Consider the following 19,281-nt stretch of genomic DNA (forward strand, 5'->3'; position numbering starts at 1 on the left):
GGATCTGGTTTGGTTATCTTCTCGTCATATACCTATGAAGGTTTCCTCTCCTAAATTTAAACCTCGTTTTATTGGTCCGTATAGGATTTCTGAGATTCTCAATCCGGTGTCTTTTCGTCTGACCCTCCCAGACTCCTTTTCCATACATAATGTATTCCATAGGTCGTTGTTGAGGAGATACGTGGCACCTATGGTTCCATCTGTGGAGCCTCCTGCCCCTGTTTTGGTGGAGGGGGAATTGGAGTATATTGTGGAGAAGATTTTGGATTCTCGTGTCTCTAGACGGAAACTCCAGTATCTGGTCAAATGGAAGGGTTATGCTCAGGAAGATAATTCCTGGGTTTTTGCCTCTGATGTCCATGCCCCAGATCTTGTTCGTGCCTTTCATGTGGCTCATCCTGGTCGGCCTGGGGGTTCTGGTGAGGGTTCGGTGACCCCTCCTCAAGGGGGGGGTACTGTTGTGAATTCTGTGGCTGAGTTCACTTCTGTGGTCACAAGTGGTATTGCAGTCTCTGGGCTTCCTCCCTCAGGTGTTTTGGTGAGCTCGTTGGCTGCCTTGCTATTTAGCTCCACCTGAGTCTGTCTTCCTTGCTCCTTGTCAATGTTCCAGTGTTGGATCTGAGCTACTGCATCTTTCCTTGGGCCTGCTGCTCTGCTAGATAAGTGCTTCTAGTTTGTTTTCTGTTTTTTCTGTCCAGCTTGTTATTATCTTTTGCTGGAAGCTCTGAGAAGCAAAGGGGTGCACCGCCGTGCTGTTAGTTCGGCACGGTGGGTCTTTTTGCCCCTTTGCGTGGTTTTCGTTTTAGGGTTTTTTGTAGACTGCATAGTTCTCTTTGCTATCCTCGCTCTGTCTAGAATATCGGGCCTCACTTTGCTGAATCTATTTCATTCCTACGTTTGTCTTTTCATCTTGCTAACAGTCATTATATGTGGGGGCTGCCTATTCCTTTGGGGTATTTCTCTGAGGTAAGTCAGGCTTGTATTTCTATCTTCAGGCTAGTCAGCTCCTCAGGCAGTGCCGAGTTGCATAGGTAGTGATAGGCGCAATCCACTGCTGCTTCCAGTTGTGTGAGGATAGTTCAGGTACTGCAGTCTACAGAGATTCCACGTCTCAGAGCTCGTCCTATTGTTTTGGGTTATTGCCAGATCTCTGTATGTGCGCTGATTACTGCACGCTGTGTTGCCTGATTGCCAGCCATAACAATAGGCTTCCTATGGCCCACAATTGGGGAGAGAGAGAGAGATGGCACACCCAGGAGTCAAGACTGGCACACAAGCAGAAGGGGCAATATGAATCTCCCACAGATTTTTTTTTTTTTTTTCAGGGAGACTTGAGAGAAAAAAAAATACAAAAAAAATGATTTTTTTCAGGAATAATTTAGAAACCAAAGAAAATAAAATGATTGTTTCAGGGAGAATTTAGAAAACAAATAAAACAAAAAATAGGCTTTCTAGGGCCCACTGAGTGACAGATGACGCACACAGGAGTCAGGAGTGGCACACAAGCCCAGAGGCCAATATTAATCTCCCACTGATTGATTTAGTGATTTTTTTCGGTAGATTTTGGAACCCAAATCAAGCAAAAAAATTCATAGGCTTTCTATGGCCCACAATTGGGGAGAGAGAGAGAGATGGCACACCCAGGAGTCAAGACTGGCACACAAGCAGAAGGGGCAATATGAATCTCCCACAGATTTTTTTTTTTTTTTCAGGGAGACTTGAGAGAAAAAAAAATACAAAAAAAATGATTTTTTTCAGGAATAATTTAGAAACCAAAGAAAATAAAATGATTGTTTCAGGGAGAATTTAGAAAACAAATAAAACAAAAAATAGGCTTTCTAGGGCCCACTGAGTGACAGATGACGCACACAGGAGTCAGGAGTGGCACACAAGCCCTGAGGCCAATATTTTTCTCCCACTGATTGATTTAGTGATTTTTTTCAGGTAGATTTTGGAACCCAAATCAAGCAAAAAAATTAATAGGCTTTCTATGGCCCACTGAGTGAGAGATGGCACACACAGGAGTAAGGAGTGGCACACAAGCCCTGAGGCCAATATTTTTCTCCCACTGATTGATTGATTGATTTTTTCAGGTAGAATTAGGAACCCAAATCAACCCAAAAAATAAATAGGCTTTCTATGGCCCACTATTTGTGAGAGAGATGGCACGCTCAGGACTGGCACACAAGCCCAGAGGCCAATATTAATCTCCCACTTTTTTTTTTTTTCCAGGGAAAATTTATAAACCCAATAAAAAAAATAATAATAAATAGGCTTTCTATGGCCCACTATCTGAGAGAGAGAGATGGCACGCTTAGGACTGGCACACAAGCCCAAAGGCCAATATTAATCTCCCACTGATTGATTGATTGATTTTTTCAGGTAGAATTATGAACCCAAATCAACCAAAAAAATAAATAGGCTTTCTATGGCCCACTATTTGTGAGAGAGATGGCACGCTCAGGACTGGCACACAAGCCCAGAGGCCAATATTAATCTCCCACTTTTTTTTTTTTTCAGGGAAAATTTATAAACCCAATAAAATAATAAAAAAATAGGCTTTCTATGGCCCACTATCTGAGAGAGAGAGAGATGGCACGCTTAGGACTGGCACACAAGCCCAAAGGCCAATATTAATCTCCCACTGATTGATTTATTGATTTTTTCAGGTAGAATTTAGAACCCAAATCAAGCAAAAAAATTAATAGGCTTTCTATGGCCCACTGAGTGAGAGATGGCACACACAGGAGTAAGGAGTGGCACACAAGCCCTGAGGCCAATATTTTTCTCCCACTGATTGATGTTGTGATTTTTTCTGGTAGATTTTGGAACCCAAATCAAGCAAAAAAATAAATAGGCTTTCTATGGCCCACTGAGTGAGAGATGACACAGGCAGATATGGCACTCTAGCAGAAGTGTCAATCTTAATCTCCCACAAAAAAAAAAAAAAAAAAAAAGGAACTGTCCTTCAATTACTATCTCCCTGCAGTAATCTCAGCCAGGTATGGCAGGCAGCAATAAGGAGTGGACTGATGCACAAATTAAATAAAAAGTGTGGACAAACAAACAAGATAGCTGTGCAGAAAGGAAGGAACAAGAGGATTTGTGCTTTGAAAAAAGCAGTTGCTTTGCACAGCGGCGTACACACAGCAATGCAGCTATCAGGGAGCCTTCTAGGGCAGCCCAATGAGCTACAGCGCTGAGGAAAAAAAAAAAAAAAAAAGGAGCTTCCACTGTCCCTGCACACCGAAGGTGGTGTTGGGCAGTGGAAATCGCTACAGCACAAGCGGTTTTGTGGTTAATGGACCCTGCCTAACGCTATCCCTGCTTCTGACGAAGCGGCAGCAACCTCTCCCTAAGCTCAGATCAGCAGCAGTAACATGGCGGTCGGCGGGAACTCCCCTTTATAGCCCCTGTGACGCCGCAGACAGCAAGCCAATCACTGCAATGCCCTTCTCTAAGATGGTGGGGACCAGGACCTATGTCATCACGCTGCCCACACTCTGCGTTTACCTTCATTGGCTGAGAAATGGCGCTTTTCGCGTCATTGAAACGCGACTTTGGCGCGAAAGTCGCGTACCGCATGGCCGACCACGCACAGGGGTCGGATCGGGTTTCATGAAACTCGACTTCGCCAAAAGTCGGCGACTTTTGAAAATGTTCGACCCGTTTCGCTCAACCCTACTCATCACTACTTATCACAAAGCTTTTACTGTTTAATGCTAAATATTAGAAATAAAATCTGCATTTCCAAAAGCTAAAAATGTTTAGTCTAACAACTCTGTCCAAGCATGCTGGGAAATAATTTAGTTTTCCATTTTCCGTCTTAGACAATCAGCAAGGACTCAACAGATTACTACAGGCAGTACCCCTAAGCATGTTTTCTGATCTTACACTTTTTATTGAAAGTGCCAAATATTAGAAAATTATGCAATTAAATGACTGGGTAAGAGAAATGTGCACATATATTTTTTATTATACATGTAATATTTACTATATTTACTTTATTTATTTCATAAATTAGATTTAATTTGGAAGAGCTTAAGGACATTACCTACTTGAGTTTAATTTGCACTGTACAGATTATGTTCTGACTTTGGTGTGAATTATTCAAACACAAAATTGACTGCCATTACAATTAAGTTATTTCTAGATTTAAATATAAATATAATACAGAAAGCTAATGGAAATTAAGCTGGGTCACTGATGCTTCCCTGAGGCGTTGCCTCTTGTTTTATAACAATAATCTCTTCTGACAAGATTCTAACCATGAGAACTTGTATATGTGTATCCTATAAAAAGAGGAGCGTGCACGGACAAATGAATTATTGCATTATGTAAACCATTAAAATGTTCACGAAGGCGAGAAGTAATATTAGCTTGGTATATGTAGTATAGAAAAAAACTGTTTTCTATCAGATTATAAAATTATTTATGTAGGTATATATTTGTATATTAGTAGTATGATCAGTAAATTCAATACAATATTACTATATATCTTAGCAAACTTTTTTATCCATATAACTTTTTCTGCAGCATGTTATTTACTCCCTAAAATATATTTTGATGAAGTTTGTGTTGCTCAGTAGATCTATTCATCTTATCCTGTACATACATTTAAGAGTTAGAGCTGTAATTATGAAATAATATGAGAGTTAAGATGAATATTTGCAAACCTGAGTCAGATTTCAGGAATAATAAGTATCAGAGTGAATTTAGTATTACTTTTTGATAAACAAAATGGTGACATAGCTAGAAGCACAAATTTGCAATATGAGAAATGATTGTCTTTAGAGTTGGGAAAATTTATTAGAATTTCACAAAAATTGGTACATAATACTTTTTAGAATCTTTCGAGACTACTCAGGTCTCTTCATCAGGCATAGACTAATAGAAATTCTGAAGAATCACATATTTATGCACAACACAGCACAGAAAAATGCCGTAGATAAGACAGGTGACGTGAAGCAGAACTACCATTAATTCTGCATCACGTCAACTGTCTTATCTATGGCATTTTTCTGTGCTGTGATGTGCATAAATATGTCATTCTTCAGACTTTCTATTAGTCTATACTTGATGAAGAGACCTGAGTAGTCTCGAAAGCTTGCAATTTGTTACCATCTTTTCAGTTAGCCATTAAAAGGTATCAACTATTGAGGACTCTTAATTTTAAATATTTTTCTATCCACTGGCTAACACCGTACCAAGATATATGTCTTTCCTGTATCCATAATACTTTGAAATTCACTCCACTCAAACACAGCAAGATGGTATCTGGCAGGCCATAGAGTGCCATCAAAAAGAAAGCAAAATACTCACCACACCACTCACCTCTCAACCATACCCTCCCCGTACGATTCTCGCCGCATCATCATATCACCACACCAGGACAGGACTTAACGTCATGACTTCAGCAAGAGCGCCGCGACCTAACTTTCAGCGAGCAGTCATAGTCTACCTTGAAGATGCTCAGAGTGTCAGGACATGATGGTGGTAGGAAAGTGTGCTAAGGACTGTACGGGAACAGTAGGCAGCAGAGGCAAGCGGTGAGGTAAGTATTAGTTGCTTTTTTTTCCACATCTAACGTTTATTAGCAAATCCAATTAGCTACAAATAAAATTTACTGCTGCTCTCTTGACATAACAACATCACACAAGCCCCAGGAGAATCAGTGCCATCATCATTGGAATGGCACCGACACCAGAGGTTAGTTTAGGCTGCTTCTTACTTATAAGGTGGGAATATAACCATTGAGAAGAGGCCATGTTAAGGTTGGCGGATTGCACTAATTAAAATCTAAAATGAAGTGCAATCACAACCTGGGGTCCACCATGCAGAGAAGAACTCTGCTGCTAGAGCACAATGACGGAACACAACACAAGCGCTACTTTGAACACGCTAGTGCCACTCAGTGTAAACAGAACACAGAGTACAAAGCTCAGTTACTTCACCAAGAGGTACGGCATGAGTATGCAAATTGCTATACGATGTTATCGTCACAGTGATAATAGCATGTGGATTGGGCTAGCTCTGCAACTAAACGGTGCTAACCACACACACGAATTAAGCAGATGCTGAGACTAGAGAGCTCTTTGACGCTAGATACAATACCCTGTTGCTTTCACCGAGAAGTATAGCATAAGGGTGGAGCTTGCTCTGTAACTGAACTGTGCCAATAGTGCACATGTACTTAACAGATGCTAAGCCATGCGGCTAGTCACCCCAGTCCTGACACTACTGAACCTGTGCCTGACCAGCACCCTAAGCGTGTGGCAGACTAGAGACTTAGGCGTTGAGCAAAGGGTATGAAACCGCATAAGTGTGCAATCTTTCTGCCAATGTGTACAGTCTCTGAGCAAATATACACATGCAAATGTGCAGACAGTAGTAGAGTAGCCACCCACACAAATCAAACATAAATGACACTAGCATGCCCGCATGTGCCGCTGAGAGAATTTTATACGCTAGGCTCCACCCCAAACACTCATGCCCAGTCAGTCGAGACATCGCCTGCGGGCCAATCCAGAGCTGCTACATCACCAGAGCAACTAACATCCGACCACCAATTAGAAGCCGCCACTTCATAGATATGCTCAGTAAGGTGATCCCTGGACTTAGACTCCAGAGCGCAAGGCTGCACCAGCATATCATTGATTACCATAGACCTGACTGGAGATCCAGCAGTAACCAAATGTATACCACGACCCTGAGGAAGACGCTGGAACCGACATCTGTGCTAAGCAGCAATCGCAGCAGCCGAACCTGAATGGGAGACCGCAGAAGCAGATAATGCTTGGGATCTATCCTGCGAAGTGCGAGAATCCCGATGCCTAATATTACCCCCTGCTATCATTTCTCCCGGTGATGTTAGCCACGCTCAAAGGCAGAAATAAGCCGAGGGGCACAAATATGCTCAATAGGCTCCCAGGTCCCATCCCCTGGTTCATGATCTTTCCAGTCAACCCAAAAAAATGTTTCCCACGCAGAACTTTGGACCCGACAATGGCATTGACCTCAAAATCGTCAAAGGACGTGTCCAAATCCCCAGCAGGAGTTCCAGAAAACCTGGCCATATACATGGGTTTTACAACAGATACATGAAAAGTGTCAGTAGTATTCAAGTGCGGTGGAAGACTGAGGCATAGACCACAGGATTAACCTGCTCAACAATTTTAAAAGGAACTTGGTAGTGGGGAGAAAATTTATTGGACTCCAGCTTGCACGCAGCTTGAAGTTATGAGCTGACAGCCACACTAAATCTCCTGGGGCAAAGACTGGAGCAGGACGATGATGCGCGTCAGCGGAAGCCCTCATTTTCTCTTTTGACAGTTTAATTGCAACCTTTGTGCGATACCAGATGTCACAAGCCTCCACTGCTCAGTCCACCAACCTCGGGTCAAAATACGAGATGGGCAAGGGCACAGGGACACGCAGGTGCTGACTGTAGTTTTGGAGAAAAGGGTTCTGCTCCATGGAATCGGAAACAGCATTGTTTAACAGAAATTCTGCTTATGGCAGCAGGGTCGACCAGTTGTCATGCCTGGTGGACAAAAATGGTGTAGATAAGTGACCAGTGACTGATTAGTCCTCTTCACCAGCCCATTCATCTCAGGATGGTATGCAGAAGACAAATTGAGCTCTATACTGAGCAGGCAACAAAGCTCCCTCCAGAAATGAGATGCGAACTGGGGACCCCGGTTACTGAGAATCTTGTCAGGCATCCCATGAAGGCAGAATATATGCTTGACAAACAATATCGCCAAAGCCCATGTGGATGGTATACGAGGAAGAGGAACCAGGTGTACCATTTTGAAAAAATGATCGATGATGAGTTGATGACCCAAATTACCTTATTATTATGAGACTTAGGCAAGTCCACTATAAAGTTCATCCTGACCATCTCCCAGGGCCTATCTGCCACTGGCAAGGGATAGAGCAAGCCCATAGGTCTCTTACTGGGATGCCTATTCCTAGCACACAAGACACAGGCTTGCACCTAATCCTTGACATTTTGCACCAACCAAGGCCACCAATAAGACCCCTCTAAAAGTTAAGTGGTCCTTTTAATGTTGAAATGACCACCTAATTTGGAGGTGCGAGACCACAAGAGAACCTCCGACTGTAGATTAGGTGGTACATAAGATTTGCCCGGAGGTACCTGCTCAAGTGGCATCGGTGCCACTGTTCAAAGGCTCTCCGAAGGGACTATATGATGTGGCGCATCCCCATTCTCGAATGAGACTACTGAATGGGTCAGGGCATCGGCACATAAATTCAATATTTCAGGGAAGCCTTAAAGGTTAGCTTGGAGGAGAAATCTACCGTGTCTAGTGAACCTCCTCCTATAGCCACTAGACATGTTCATTTCCCTGATGCCTGGGACACTTTTTGGAGTAATGGCCAACCTGCCTACAGACAAACCAGGTCAGTTGTGAACATACGGGACAGGAGTTTAATACTAATACTATCTAATAGACCTGACAGAATAACAAATCTGCAGGTGGTTGGGCATTTAGGAAATAGCGACCACAATATTGTGCAGTTTCACCTGTCTTTCACTAGGGGGACTTGTCAGGGAGTCACAAAAACATTGAACTTTAGGAAGGCAAAGTTTGAACAGCTTAGAGATGCCCTTAATCTGGTAGACTGGGACAATATCCTCAGAAATAAGAATACAGATAATAAATGGGAAATGTTTAAGAACATCCTAAATAGGCAGTGTAAGCGGTTTATACCTTGTGGGAATAAAAGGACTAGAAATAGGAAAAACCCAATGTGGCTAAACAAAGAAGTAAGACAGGCAATTAACAGTAAAAAGAAAGCATTTGCACTACTAAAGCAGGATGGCACCATTGAAGCTCTAAAAAACTATAGGGAGAAAAATACTTTATCTAAAAAACTAATTAAAGCTGCCAAAAAGGAAACAGAGAAGCACATTGCTAAGGAGAGTAAAACTAATCCCAAACTGTTCTTCAACTATATCAATAGTAAAAGAATAAAAACTGAAAATGTAGGCCCCTTAAAAAATAGTGAGGAAAGAATGGTTGTAGATGACGAGGACAAAGCTAACATATTAAACACCTTCTTCTCCACGGTATTCACGGTGGAAAATGAAATGCTAGGTGAAATCCCAAGAAACACTGAAAACCCTATATTAAGGGTCACCAATCTAACCCAAGAAGAGGTGCGAAACCGGCTAAATAAGATTAAAATAGATAAATCTCCGGGTCCGGATGGCATACACCCACGAGTACTAAGAGAACTAAGTAATGTAATAGATAAACCATTATTTCTTATTTTTAGTGACTCTATAGCGACAGGGTCTGTTCCGCAGGACTGGCGCATAGCAAATGTGGTGCCAATATTCAAAAAGGGCTCTAAAAGTGAACCTGGAAATTATAGGCCAGTAAGTCTAACCTCTATTGTTGGTAAAATATTTGAAGGGTTTCTGAGGGATGTTATTCTGGATTATCTCAATGAGAATAACTGTTTAACTCCGTATCAGCATGGGTTTATGAGAAATCGCTCCTGTCAAACCAATCTAATCAGTTTTTATGAAGAGGTAAGCTATAGGCTGGACCACGGTGAGTCATTGGACGTGGTATATCTCGATTTTTCCAAAGCGTTTGATACCGTGCCGCACAAGAGGTTGGTACACAAAATGAGAATGCTTGGTCTGGGGGAAAATGTGTGTAAATGGGTTAGTAACTGGCTTAGTGATAGAAAGCAGAGAGTGGTTATAAATGGTACAGTCTCTAACTGGGTCGCTGTGACCAGTGGGGTACCGCAGGGGTCAGTATTGGGACCTGTTCTCTTCAACATATTCATTAATGATCTGGTAGAAGGTTTACACAGTAAAATATCGATATTTGCAGATGATACAAAACTATGTAAAGCAGTTAATACAAGAGAAGATAGTATTCTGCTACAGATGGATCTGGATAAGTTGGAAACTTGGGCTGAAAGGTGGCAGATGAGGTTTAACAATGATAAATGTAAGGTTATACACATGGGAAGAGGGAATCAATATCACCATTACACACTGAACGGGAAACCACTGGGTAAATCTGACAGGGAGAAGGACTTGGGGATCCTAGTTAATGATAAACTTACCTGGAGCAGCCAGTGCCAGGCAGCAGCTGCCAAGGCAAACAGGATCATGGGGTGCATTAAAAGAGGTCTGGATACACATGATAAGAGCATTATACTGCCTCTGTACAAATCCTTAGTTAGACCGCACATGGAGTACTGTGTCCAGTTTTGGGCACCGGTGCTCAGGAAGGATATAATGGAACTAGAGAGAGTACAAAGGAGGGCAACAAAATTAATAAAGGGGATGGGAGAACTACAATACCCAGATAGATTAGCGAAATTAGGATTATTTAATCTAGAAAAAAGATGACTGAGGGGCGATCTAATAACCATGTATAAGTATATAAGGGGACAATACAAATATCTCGCTGAGGATCTGTTTATACCAAGGAAGGTGACGGGCACAAGGGGGCATTCTTTGCGTCTGGAGGAGAGAAGGTTTTTCCACCAACATAGAAGAGGATTCTTTACTGTTAGGGCAGTGAGAATCTGGAATTGCTTGCCTGAGGAGGTGGTGATGGCGAACTCAGTCGAGGGGTTCAAGAGAGGCCTGGATGTCTTCCTGGAGCAGAACAATATTGTATCATACAATTATTAGGTTCTGTAGAAGGACGTAGATCTGGGGATTTATTATGATGGAATATAGGCTGAACTGGATGGACAAATGTCTTTTTTCGGCCTTACTAACTATGTTACTATGTTACTATGTTACTATGAGTTAGATTCCGCCCAAGAGACTTCCATGGGCTCCTCTTGATCGCTCGTCTGAGACAGAGTTTTCAAAGGGTAAACAAGGTTTGGGGCTAACCAAATTATTTGTCTACAGTGGACTCGCTCTAATCTTCGATCAGCGTGTCAAAGATCGATGCGAGTGGACACAGATATTAAGTCCTTCAGAGTAGTGGGAATCTCCCTAGTGGACAAAGCATCCTTTACATGGTCAGCTAGACCCCTCCAGAATATGGGGATCACAACCTTATCTCACCACTCGAACTCAGAAGCTGAAGTCTGGAACCGAATGACAAACTGACTGACCATGTAAGAGCCTTGGGTTAAGGCCAAGAGTTGAGTGCAGCATCATGAGTAATCCGAGGTCGGAAAAAGACCTGTCTAAGACCGTCCAGAAAATGAGAGACGTTCTGGTCCACCAGATCGTTACACTCCCATAATGATGTAGCCCACTCCAGTGCCCTGTCGGTCAAAAGGGACACCACATATCCCACCTTGGCCCAATCGGATGGGAATAATGAGGCCAGTAGCTCCAGCTGAATTGAGCACAAGTTCACGGAGCCCCTGCAAGCCTTGCTGTCCCTCGAGAACTGATCGGGCAGCGAATAGCCACAAAAAGATGAGTCAAGAAGTGCAGCAGAAACCATAGTGGTGACTTTGCTGGCTGCTTGTGCTTCCACTGCGGAAAGATCCACAGCTGAAGTTGTCCGCTCGAGAGTGGACAACCTGCCCACTAGCTGCTGAATGTGCAACTGGAGATGCAGTTCGTCCGCCATTGCTAGCCAGACCCTGTGACTAGTGTACTGTTAGGGTTGGTGAATTGCACTAATTAAAATATAAAATGAAGTGCAGTCGCAACCCAGGGTCCACCTTGCAGAGAAGAGCCCTGCTGCTAGAGATCAATGGCGGAACACAACAGCAAGCGTTACCTTGAACACGCTGAGTTAGCACCACTCAGTATGAATGGAACAAGCTCAGTTACAGTACTTCACCGAGAGGCACAGCAAGAGTATGCAAAGTGCTATATCCTGTTATCGTCACAGGGATAATAGCATGTGAATTGGGCTAGCTCTGCAATTAAATGGTGTTAACCGCACAAACGAATGAAGCAGATGCTCAGCCTAGAGAGAGAGCTCTTTGATGCTACTGTAGATATGTGACGCCCAGGAGACCGGGATACCCAGCACCGGACCAATGGAGTCTGTCTCTTGAGGGGGATGTCACGGGTGGCTTGACCCGGTGCTGTGGCCTCAGGCAATGCACAGTGTAAGGGGTATCATGAGGGGACAGGCACTTACTTGATCAGCAGCAGGTTCTCCCAGCGGTGACGATCCCGATCCTGGATAGATGGCTATTGTCCAAATGAAAGACTGAGGCACTGAAACGTTTAACCAGTTTACTTTGACATAAAAGGATTTACAACCAGTCCTGTCACCGGAGCCTGTATGGGAACTCTGAGTTACTTTGACCCTGCCGGGGTCTTAGCCTCTTATTGTGCGCAATTTCTGTGTGGCCCTGCTGCTGTATGTGAACTGGCTGCCGGCCCAATCTGTCCCCTCCGGGTCCTGGTTCGACGGGCAACCCGAGTCCTTTTATCGGTTTACCCCCTCTGGGAGTACCGCTGAACTCTGTGTCTGTTGCTGCGTCCGGCCCTAGTGAAGCTGATATCACCTCACGTTTTTCTGGTTGCTGTATTATATATAATGAATACAGCCACGGATCCGGTATCCGTCTTTGCGCCTGTTCTGGGTAGTGATTAATGCTACCCGGTTCTCACAATGTCCTTTTTCTCTATCCCTCTTCTCCTCAGGCCGGTGATTTAGGCCTGGTAACAGTCACAGGGCTGTTAGAGATTCAACTGTATGACCTCTCACTATCAGCTCCTTGGCCCAACTGCCATTTCTTCTCTCAGACCAGAATGGATCAAGGGGAGTCTCTGGAGCTCCCCCTTCTGGCCGGAGGTGGTAGTGCAGTCTTGCTATTTTAGTATTTGTACTTACTGTCAGTAACTATTTTTGTGGCGAATACCCCTAGGGGTGCCACAGATACAATAACCTGTCGCTTTCACCGCGAAATATAGCATAAGGGTGGAGCTTGCTCTGTAACTGAACTGTGCCAATCACGCACATGTACTAAACAGATGCTGATGCAAGTAGCTAGTTACTCCAGTCCTGACACTACTGAACCTGTACCTGACCGGCACCCTAAGCATGTAACAAACTAGAGACTCAGGTGTTGAGCAAAGGGTATGAAACCACATAAGTGTGCAACCTTCCTGCCAATTTGTACAGTCTCTGAGCAAACACACACACACAATCGTGTAGACAGAATGGTAGAGTATCCACCCACACACGCTAAACATAAATGACACTAGTGTTCCCACATGTGCTTCTGAGAGCCTTTTATACGCTAGGCTCCAACCCAAACACTGATGCCCAGTTGGTAGAGACATCGCCCATGGGACAATCCAGAGCTGCTACATTACCAGAGTATTAAAGGTACGACCACCAATGAGAAGCTGCCACATCACGGACATGCTCAGTAAGGCGATCCCTGGACTTAGACCCCAGAGCGCAAGGCTGCACCCGCATATCATTGGTTACCATAAACTTGACCGGAGAGCCAGCAGTAACCAAACATAAGCCATGAGCCTGAGCAAGGCGCTGGGACTGATGTATGTGCTGAGCAGCAATTGCAGTGGCTGGATCTGAATGAGAGACCGCAGAAGCCAATAATGCTTGGAATCTTCCCTGCTTTCATGTACTTCCAAAATGTTTAACCAACAAAATTGTGTACTGCAATATTAGGTTCTGAAAATAATGATTGTTTGCTTACACCACTGCTGCCTCTTCTGTTCCTCTCTCCATTTTATTCAAGAGAGAGGAGCGCCACTGGCGTTATTTGGCTGCAGTCTTCTTCTCCTAAGGCTTTACTCTTCAGTGCCTCTACCCCTGAATAGGTCTCACAAGGCACAATAGAATAAAGAAAGACTGAAGTGAAGAAGACCTCAGCCTGAAGGACAAGGCCAGTGAAGGCCTTAATAAGCTGCGACAGTGGGAAAAGTGATGGAGTAGGTGAATATAATATTTTTTTAATTTTTTACCTCAATTTTGGCACATTTCAATTATATCAAGTAAATTTGATGAAAATTTAATTTCTTAGTAATTTGAGGAATTCACGTAGGTTCAAATTTCAGAGGAGATATTTATGGGTCCAATCATTTAAATTTCCACTGTTTGACACAACAGTATTTATTGATATTACTCACTTACTGTATATACAGCTCTGGAAAAAATTAAGAGACCACCACATCAGAAACCTGTCAAAGACAGCCCAATCTCCAGACCTGAACGCCATTGAAAACCTCTGGAATGTAATCAAGACGATGATGGATGATCACAAGCCATCAAACAAAGAAAACTGCTTACATTTTTGCACCAGAAGCAGTGTGAAAGACTGGTGGAAAGCATGCCAAGACACATGAAAGCTGTGATTAAAAATCATGGTTATTCCACAAAATATTGATTTATGAATCCTTCCTGAGTTAAAACATTAGTATTGCTGTTTCTAAATGATTATGAACTTGTTTTCTTTGCATTATTTCAGGTCTGAAAGCACTGTTTTGTTTTTTAAATTTTGACCATTTTTCTTTGTCAGAAAAAAAATACTAAATTTATTGCTTGGAAATTCGGAGGCATGTAGTCAGAAGTTTATAGATTAAAAGAACAATTTACATTTTACTCAAAAATATACCTATAAAGAGAAAAATCATACAAACTGAACATTTTGCAGTGGTCTCTTAATTTTTGCTAGAGCTGTATACATTGGGGGAATAGTATTTGATCCCTTGTTGATTTTATAAGTTGCCCACTGAAAAAGACATGGGCAGTCTATAATTTTAAGGGTAGCTTAATTTTAACAAAGTGAGATAGAATATCAAAAATAAAATCCAGAAAATCAAATTGTATAAATTATATAAATTTATTTGCATTTTGCAGTGAGAAATAAGTATTTGACGCCCTGCCAACCATTTAGAGTTCTGGCTCCTACAGACCAGTTAGACGCTCCTAATCAACTTGTTACCTGCATTAAAGACGGCTGTCTTACATAGTCACCTTTATAAAAGATGGGCTATTAATTGTAGGGGGACCTCACATCATTTTTTTAGGGGTCCTCCTATTTTAATAGCCAGTAAAGGCTAAATGTACAGCTGTGGGCTGAGATTCATAGCCTGGGAAGATCAATTGATATTCACCCCTTCCTAAGCTATAAACATTGGCCCCCAGTCGCTGGCTTTCCCTCTCTGGTGCAGAAAATTGTGTGGGAGCCCACGCCATTATTAAATACATACAAGTCCCATAATTTGCACACACACTATACTAATTGTATTGGTCACACACATCTATATATCAAACTATTCTGCATGGATTTACTGTATGTAAACCATGTTTCCTATCCTGTCTGCTCCTGCATTGATTATACAGAAGCTGACAAATGAATTACAGACTATTCTTCTATCTATAACTCTATGCAATATCTTTCTATCTATAATAATAATAATAATCTTTATTTATATAGCGCCAACATATTCCGCAGCGCTTTACATATCTATCTATCTATCTATCTATCTATCTATCTATCTATCTATATGTGTCACTGACATACAGTACAGACCACAAGTTTGGACACACCTTCTCATTTAAAGATTTTTCTGTATTTTCATGACTATGAAAATTGTAATTCTAACAGTCTATTCAGTATGACTATCAGTTGTGTATCCACCAGACTTCTGCAAAATACAACTAATGGTCCCATCCCCATTTATAAGGCAAGAAATCCCACTTATTAAACCTGTCAAGGCACAACTGTAAAGTGAAAACCATTCCCGGTGACTACCTCTTGAAGCTCATCAAGAGAATGCCAAGAGTGTGCAAAGCAGTCATCAAAGCAAAAGGTGGCTACTTTGAAGAACCTAGAATATAAGACATAATTTCAGTTGTTTCACACTTATTTGTTAAGTATATAATTCCATATGTGTTAATTCATAGTTTTGATGCCTTCAGTGTGAATGTACAATTTTCATAGTCATGAAAATACAGAAAAATCTTAAAATGAGGAGTGTCCAAACTTTTGGTCTGAACTGTGTGTATATATATGTGTGTATATAGCTATTCTATTATAACCTATTCTATTCTATACTGTACGCGGCAGATGATTTGTCGGCTTTTAATCTATATATTTATTGATATATCTATCTAATATGCTGGGTGGGCCATTCATATGGATACACCTAAATAAAATGGGAATGGTTGGTGATATCAACCTCCTGTTTGTGGCACATTAGTATATGGGAGGGGGAAAACTTTTCAAGATGGGTGGTGACCATGGCAACCATTTTGAAGTCAGCCATTTTGGATCCAACTTTATATTTTCCAATGGGAAGAGGGTCATGTGACACATCAAACATTTTGAGAATTGCACAAGAAAAACAATTGTGTGCTTGGTTTTAACGTGACTTTATTCTTTCATGAGTTATTTACAGGTTTATGACCACTTATAAATGTGTTCAAAGTGCTGCCCATTGTGGTGGATTGTGAATGCAACCCTCTTATCCCATCCTTGACACACTGATAGCAACACCGCAGTAGAAATACTAGCACAGGCTTCCAGTATCCGTTGTTTAAGATGCTGCACATCTCGTATCTTTACAGCATAGACAATTGCCTTTGGATGACCCCAAAGATAAAAGTCTAAGGGGGTCAGATTGGGAGACCTTGGTGGCCATCAAAGGGCCCACGATGACCAATCCACTTTCCAGGAAACTGTTCATGTAGGAATGCTCGGACATGACATCCATAATGTGGTGGTGCACCATCTTGCTGGAAAAAATCAGGGAATGTGCAATATTCAGTGCATAAAGAGGGAAACACATCATCATGATGGTCTTCGTGGGTCAGATGAATGGCCACCAAAGTCTCCCAATCTGACCCCCTTAGACTTTTATCTTTGGGGTCATCTGAAGGCAATTGTCTATGCTGTGAAGATCCGAGATGTGCAGCATCTGAAACAACGGATACCGGAAGCCTATGCTAGCATTTCATCTGCGGTGATGCTATCAGTGTGTCAAGAGTGGGAGAAGAGGGTTGCATTGACAATCCAACACAATGGCACCACTATGGAAACATTTTATAAGTGGTCATAAACTTGTAAATAACTCATGAAAGAATAAGGTTACCGCATTTTCCGGCATATAAGATGACTTTTTAACCCCTGAAAATCTTCTCAAAAGTTGTGGTTCATCTTATACACTGGGTACGGCATGTGCGGAGCTCTGAAGTTGCCGCATATGGTGCAGGGAGCGGTCCCGGATGGTTCCCAGGGTCTGGAGGAGAGGAGACTCTCCTTCAGACCCTGGGATCCATATTCGTGTAAAAAAAGAATAACAATAAAAAATATGGATATACTTACCTTCCGACGTGCCCCGGAGTTCTCCCGACTCTCCGCGATGCATGCGGCAGCTTCCGTTCCCAAGCATGCATTGCGCACCGGGAAGGACCTTTGTGACATCGCGGTTGCCTCTCAAGGCCAGCGAGGAACTAGGTAGAGGGTGTGGGTGGAGAGAGTAGAGTTGTCATGGAAACAGTAGGAGGAGGCAGGAAAGGTCTAAAAAGTTAGTAAGTCTGTGTGGAGGAGGAGAGCAGAGCAGACGTAAGCGAGAGCTGAAGCTGGGGACTTGAGCAGTGAGGAGCTCATCACAGCACCAGAGAGAACCAGGAGGATAAAGAGAAGCTCTTGACAGAAAGAAGAGAGAGAAGAGGTCCTAGTGGAACGGGTAGTGAGGAATCCACGCGTGGGACCCAAATCCATGCCGACCATAGTTGGGTGGAGGGACAAGGTCGCAGTGGGAGAACAGACCCCCAGACTAGTGAAGAACTACAAGGCTCAGTTAGCCAGCCGAAGGCTGTGGTAATTGTATGTGCCACAGCCACAATCTCACACATTTGGCGAAAAGGCAGCCATATAGGATCTAGGGGACTAGGAGTATGTTGCCCGACAAGACCCGAGGCCACTGGCTTGGGATCCTGTGTGTGAAGGTGCAGGGCAGGAGAGGCAGGAGCCAGCGCAGTAGAACGGCCAGGAAAGGAACATAAGAAGTGGGTTATTATTATTATTATTTATTATTATAGCGCCATTTATTCCATGGCGCTTTACATGTGAGGAGGGGTATACATAATAAAACAAGTACAATAATCTTGAACAATACAAGTCACAACTGGTACAGGAGGAGAGAGGACCCTGCCCGCGAGGGCTCACAATCTACAAGGGATATACAAAAAAACCCTGTTTGGGAGAGAAGAACAGACAAATTGCGGCGCCCTAAGTGCGTAAACACAATATTATAGTCTTTAAAGGGTGCACAATTTTATGCACTCACCTGATAAAAGACTAAAATGGATTTAGATCGTGTATCCTCCAAATTCCCTCTGAGATACTTTTCAATATACAGGGCTTGCAGCTTGCCTCGGGTGGATCCAAGTGAGAGAGCCAGAGTAAGGCTCACACAGGATGAGTAGTTCAAGAAAAGCACATCCAGCCCATGAATGGCAGCGCTTCCCAGGACTCACATTCAAAGATGATATTTCATATTTTTTTATTTCATAACTTAAAATAGAAGAGATACAACGCGTTTCGGATACAGTATATATCCTTCTTCAGGTATCATAAAAACACAGTACAAATCCTACTAGTATAAAATTCAATCAATTGAATTTTATACTAGTAGGATTTGTACTGTGTTTTTATGATACCTGAAGAAGGATATATACTGTATCCGAAACGCGTTGTATCTCTTCTATTTTAAGTTATGAAATAAAAAAATATGAAATATCATCTTTGAATGTGAGTCCTGGGAAGCGCTGCCATTCATGGGCTGGATGTGCTTTTCTTGAATCTACAAAGGATGTGTGAGGATACAGTAGGTAGGGTAGAGCTGGCCGTGCAGCGGTTTGGTCAATCGGTGGTTACTGCAGGTTGTAGGCTTGTCGGAAGAGGTGGGTCTTCAGGTTCTTTTTGAAGGTTTCGATGGTAGGCGAGAGTCTGATATGTTGTGGTAGAGAATTCCAGAGTAGGGGGGATGCACGAGAGAAATCTTGTATGCGATTGTGGGAAGAGGAGATAATAGGGGAGTAGAGAAGGAGATCTTGTGAGGATCGGAGGTTGCGTGCAGGAGAGTACTGGGAGACGAGGTCGCAGATGTATGGAGGAGACAGGTTGTGGATGGCTTTGTATGTCATGGTTAGGCTTTTGTACTGGAGTCTCTGGGTGATGGGGAGCCAGTGCAGGGATTGACAGAGGGGAGGGGCCGGGGAATAGCGGGGGGACAGGTGGATTAGTCGGGCAGCAGAGTTTAGAATAGATTGGAGGGGTGCAAGAGTGTTAGAGGGGAGGCCACAGAGC

Source organism: Ranitomeya imitator, chromosome 6 (assembly GCF_032444005.1).
Source record: "Ranitomeya imitator isolate aRanImi1 chromosome 6, aRanImi1.pri, whole genome shotgun sequence".
Lineage (NCBI taxonomy): Eukaryota > Metazoa > Chordata > Amphibia > Anura > Dendrobatidae > Ranitomeya > Ranitomeya imitator.